We start from the raw sequence: 6049 nt of genomic DNA, 5'->3' as shown, positions 1-6049 counted from the left end.
GAGTGGATGAATAGGTTGAAAGTGGATTGATGACTGAAAGGATGGACGGCCTATTGAAAGGGTGGATTAATGGGTGAGAGAGTGGATGAATAGATGGCTGACTGGGTAGGGGTGGATGGATGGGTGGGTGGCTGGGTGGAAGGGTTGATGGATGGATGGGTGGACAGCTAAATGTAAAGGTGGATGGAGGAATTAGTGAAAGGGTGGATGGATATATGAGCGAAACGGAAGATGGAACGGTGAAAGGATTCATGGATGAGCGAAAGCATAAATGGATGAAGTGAAAGGGTAGGTCGATAGAAGAGTGAAAAAGAGAATGGATGGATGGATGAGTGAAAGGAAGGATGGAGGGATGAGTGAAAGGTTGGATGAATAGTGAAAAAGAGTATATGTGGGGTGAAAGTATGGATGGATGAGCAATAGGATGGATGAGTGAAAGGAAGGCGGGATGGATCAGTTGGATCGATAGGTTTGGAGATGGCAGGATAGGCTTCAGCAGCTACAGTAGAGGTGGAGCTCTTGATGGGCCTCTCTGTCTGCAGCTCGGCAAACAAAGACTCGTAATTAATTTGAAAGGATCAATGGATGTGTGGGTGAAAGGATGAGTGAGTAGAAGTGTGGCTGGCTAGATGGACGGATGGATGAATGAGTGACCGGGATGGTTGAGTGACGGGATAGCGGATGGACAAAGGATGTTATAATGAAGGAAAGGGTGAATGAGTGGATGGGTTACAGGGTGTAAGGATTAGAGACCGAAAGGATGGATGATTGTAAAGGACAAATGGATGGATGAGTGGAAGGATGGATTGATGGATGGGTCAAAGGGTGGGTGGAAGGATTAGTGATAGGGAGGGTGGATAGATGGAGTGAATGGAAGGGTGTGTAGATGGAGTGAAAGGGAGGGTATATGGATGAGTGAAAGGATGGATAGATAGATGGATGGTTGAAATGGATAGGTTTAAATATGGATAGGTAGGCTTGGATATGGATGAGTGGATGGACTGACGGATAAATAGATGGACGAACAGATTGGTGAAAAGGCTAATGGATAAAAGAATGAATGAGTGCCAATGTAGAAGTGAAATGCTAGATATCAGTGGGTGAAAGGATGAATGGATAGATGCTTAGATAGAAGAGACAAGTGAGCTAATCTGGAGAGGTTTCCAATTACTTTTTTTCGCTTGCTTGGTGTCATAAGAACTTTGAATCAACATGGGGGGTATTTAAATTTTCTGGTTACTCACTTGGCCTACTCTATGCTCCTTTCTGTACCTTGGGATTATCAGGTCGGCGTGGTGCTGTTTGCCAGCAAATTATTACTAGACAGCTATTATTTGGTCTCATAAAGGCCACATTGCCTTTGAAATTCCTGGCACTGAAAAAACACTACTTCGTAAAAGAGCAGAATGCTGTCACACACATTGAAGCCAGCTCACAGATAGGAAGAGATAGCATTTTAATAAAAACAAAAGGTCTTGGTTAACTCTAATTTAATTAGGGGCTCAAATGTCACGAAAGTGCACCCGTGATATATGTCTTTGTATTAATGCAGATTTACGTTTTTCATGAATTCACATGAATTTCCTTAAGTAGGCCAGGAAACCGTAGTCCTAGAAAATATTTGTGAATTGCATCTTAGCATGAGCTACTATGAATATGCCCAGCGGAAATCTGTTGAGTGTTTACAAGTTCACTTCTTCTCCAACCACATTTTTCCCAGCACTGGAAGAAACTTTATTTCTGCCGTTGTCAGGGGAAAATTTCTGACCTTTCTCAGGTTAGGAAAAGATTAGAGAAGAGCTGGTGAAAACCTCGAAAATTCAAATCCTTCTATAGTATTAGCCTGACATAACCAGAGAGGCTATTATCAGAGCTCTTCTCTAAAGAGATTGCAGCCATTATTTGACAGCGCACTACATGGCACCAAAGGGACAAGTGGATTTAGTTGCAGGACAAGTAGAATTATGAAGCTACTTGTCCCATGGACAAGTACATTTTTCATTAAATTCCACACCCCTGATACCAGCGTATATAAAACGTTTATTACGCTGTTTCGCAGGACCTTGTAAGAAGTCCCTTAAATCAACCCCATCTTTAAGTAAAGATAAGTGTTGTTTTACCTCTGTTAGTGTGAATTTTTGTAGCCAGTCAAGGCACAGTTTTCCTACACTGTATGATGTTACTATCCCTGGATGTTTTCTCTGGACATATCTTGGATCTGGCCTAGTGAGTGTAAACCCTTGTGTCTTATTCAGGAATCTATCTTGACAGTTGTTTGTGTCTGTGGGCCAAATTAACCATTTCTTCCAATCAAGATCAACTCTGTTTCTAAGTAAAATTGTTTTCACATCGACCCCTCCTTCTGTAGTGTTCTTACTATCAGGTGTTGGTGTAGGTATGGACGGTTTGTTCAAATCTTTTATCTTGGCTAGGCCAAGACAGGATGTCTGTTGCACAGTGTCGTTCAAAAACAGTATTTGTTCAGGGATAATGAAGGCTAAAAATAAAGCTTCTATTCCCTGCACCTGACACTCTTTTGTGCCCCAGACAGTTTTTGTTTCAATGTTGTCACTTCAAAAGTCAAAACCTAATGATGACAGCTGGGTATAAAATGCTGCAGAATACATTTGCTTAGTATTAGTCAACATACTTTTCATTCCGGTCCTATTAACATTTTTAAAGTAAAACGTTTCTGCATTTGAGACATTAAAACCTGAGAAGTATGGAAATTTTTCATAGAATGTTTTTGAACTGCCTTTTGGTGGCGTAGGACAATGTTCCCATTGATTGAAAGTTTAAACATTTCTAAGGTTTGCAGATGTGTGCAAATAATGATGACCATCGTGATTATAACAGTACATTTCTTCATAATCTGATGAACCTTCTAAGTACTCATGTTTTGTAAATTTTGCAGACATCTCTAAGTCTGATATCATATTGTTAACAGTCTCAAAGTCCCAATCATCAGAAAATGTGCTGGGTGAAACAAAGTCACTCAAGGAAACCTTGAATTGATGTGAAATCTTCAGCAGCTCTGCAGGGCCAAAGATGTCATAATCAGTTCTGTCCCATGCTATACCACCAGGTATAGGAACGGCTGTGGTGTTCACTGATGTCAAGTCTCTTTGTTCAAGATGAGATGATTTGTGTGGCTTGAGGAGCAAGCTGATGTTCTTACTTGCTGTGTCCATTTTACTATATTTTCCATTTGTCAGCATTCCCAAACTTAATACAAGAATTAGCCAGAGTAGGAGAAAAAGTACGCCTAGCACAATCCAAAATTCAACCCACGGTGAAACAAGATAAGTTTTTTCAAGTTGCTGAAAAAGTTCTGTTACTTTTTCTTTGAAAGTTCTTTTTGTTGGCGCCGTTTCAGGCTCACTTGGATCCTCGGAACACGTATCAAAGTTAATGAAATAGCCAGAGGCAGTTCTGTCAATGGTAGGTATTGCATCAGGATTACTTGAAATCACTGGAGCTACTGGATCCCTTGTCATGTTAGTATAGTCAGATGGTATATCATTGTTGACAGGTGTTTCTTGATGAACTGTTATTTGGGTCTCAAGAGGCACAAGTTCCATGGCTTTATTGCTTAGTCCTTCTTTTCACACTGCAAATTCCTCAAAGGTGATGAGTCTTTCAGTTTGAACCTCTTGGATAGTAGCAAGATTTGGTCGTCTGCTACATCCCTGGTGTCCACTGGTCCTACTGCTTATGATTGGCCACATGATGTGGTTTTAGCAGGTCGATAGACACGAACCTGTTCTGCTTTCTTCCAGCAAGGGGTGGCAGGTGTTTTTGATCCGTGGATTGCTAGCACAGGTACTGGTTGTCTGTAAGAAGGCCAAAATTCCTTCTTATCCACGATCTTTTCTCTGACTAGATCTCCAATCTTTAGAATCCAGGCAGGCCTTGCTGGGACGGATGGTTCCCCTTCAGTGGTCATTGGCTTCTGTAATGCGTTGCTTTGACTTCTCCTTGTTTCATTTAAATTCTGCAAAACAGCCAAACGGTCTTTGATATCAAAAGGTTTTTGTTCTACCACTGAAGTGTGACGATCAAGGTCCTGGACAAGCATTCTAGTACCAAAAAGAATTTTGTATGGAGTGATTCCACCCAGAGAATTTCTTGGCAGATAATTTAGACTATGTTGGACACTTATTAAATGTTTGACCCACCCGTCACCCGAGCCTAATACCCTAGCTGTTATATATTGCTTTATGTCCCGTTTTTTTCTTTCCACTACAGAATTTCCCTCAGGATGGAATGGACTAGAATACCGTAATTCAACGCCCAGATTGGTCATGGCCTCCTTGTAAGCTTTGGAGCTAAATGCAGGACCCTGGTCAGAATGTAGCGTGCCGACTGCGTATGTGCCGATAAAGACTTGTAAATCTTTTATAACAGTTCGAGCACTGAGGCCACTTCCACATGAATCTTGAGCATGAATCCACTGCAACCATGATATATTTGTAGTTACCATCCCTCTGTGAGGGACCACAGTGGTCCAGGTAAACGCATGCTAATGCATCATCTGAAATTAAAAGGGGCGTCTGCGTCGGGCGTTTCACTGTTGAAACCTTCATCTTTTGGCAGATTTCACATTCCAAAAGATAGTTTCTGGTCTGTTTCATCATGCCTGGCCACCAGTATCTTTGTTTTAATAATGACACCGTGGCGGAAACACCTGCATGTGCAGAGGCGAGCCCTTCACGTGCTGCTAAAATTAGTCCTAATCTATGTTCCATGCTTGGAATTACTCTATCCCCCACTCCAGGGATTCAAGCAAAAGGAACAGAGTTGGCATCAATTATGTGTGAATATTCGAGTGGATATTTTTGAGGTAACGCTGCACCGCTGCCTTTGCCTGTGGCATTGACAGCTAGCATTATTTCGCCATCTATGTTCATTTTCGAACGAGTGATTGCAGTTATAGAAGCCGTTTGCACAGCTGCCTTCGCAGCTTCATCAGGAAAATAAATTACCTTCATCGTGAACGCCATCACGCTGATGACTCAGTGTATGGATCACATGAGTCTTTTGTAGTTCTTTCTGTAATTGAACTACTTATTCCCAAAGCAACTTATGCTTGATTGGGCCACCTTTTGCATTTTTGAAACCGTTTTGAATCCAGTTCTGCAAGTATTCATTGTAAGATTGAACGCAGTAATACGAATCGCACAATATGAGTGTGGGGAATTCGCGATCATTATTTTCAAGCGTCATCTTGAATGCCTGTAGTTCAGTTTGCTGAGCTGTAAAATCTCCGAGAGATTGTGTTTTAGTGACCATAGGTCGGAATTTGCCAGCGACCTTTGACAATTGCGCACGCAGCACTAGAAGCTTGTTTAAACCCAATTGCGGGCTGTGCTTATCCGTTGGTATAAATCATACATTCGTATTGTTCTAGAGGCAGAATCTCAATGGGCAGAGGACATTCTTGTTCACATTGTATAAATTCTTGAGTTTTCAAATATGGGTCAAAAGCGTCAACGTCTGTGCAGCAAGAGAGTTAACCCATTGTATCCATCTTGGATGTAAAGCCTTTGCAATCGGAATGCTTGCTTTTGTCACTGCTTCTAAGGCAGGTAAAGGAGTAACGACCAGTATGCGTTTACCCTGTGCGAGGGCTCTCTCTTGTGTGTACAAGTGTGATTTATAAGCAGTTGATACTTTTTCACCTTCATTAAAGGTTAAGTACGTGAATCCCCATCTTCCTGGAATTATTCTGATTACAAGATTGCGTACGTTTATCCGTGCCTGTAAATGTGTTGTCGCTAACATATCTGTTTGCACTGAACGCAAAATTCCTGTGTGTTTTTGATTCCAATTAGTTGTTTTTAAATCAGGTTTGATTAATTCGTAGAGAGGTTTAACCCTTTCTGCGTAGTTTAGAATGTAAGTTCTTCCGAAATTCAGGAAACCTAGAATTGACTGTACGTTTTTCAGCATTTGTGGAGGTTGGAGCAGCGCACACTTTTCTAAAAAGTTGGCTGTCAGGCTTTTGCCTTCACTTGATAACTCGTATCCCAGAAAAAGGACGTTGAGG

This window comes from Lissotriton vulgaris, chromosome 8 (genome assembly GCF_964263255.1).
Source record: "Lissotriton vulgaris chromosome 8, aLisVul1.2, whole genome shotgun sequence".
NCBI classification, from domain to species: Eukaryota; Metazoa; Chordata; class Amphibia; order Caudata; family Salamandridae; genus Lissotriton; species Lissotriton vulgaris.
This window is presented reverse-complemented; position numbering follows the sequence as displayed.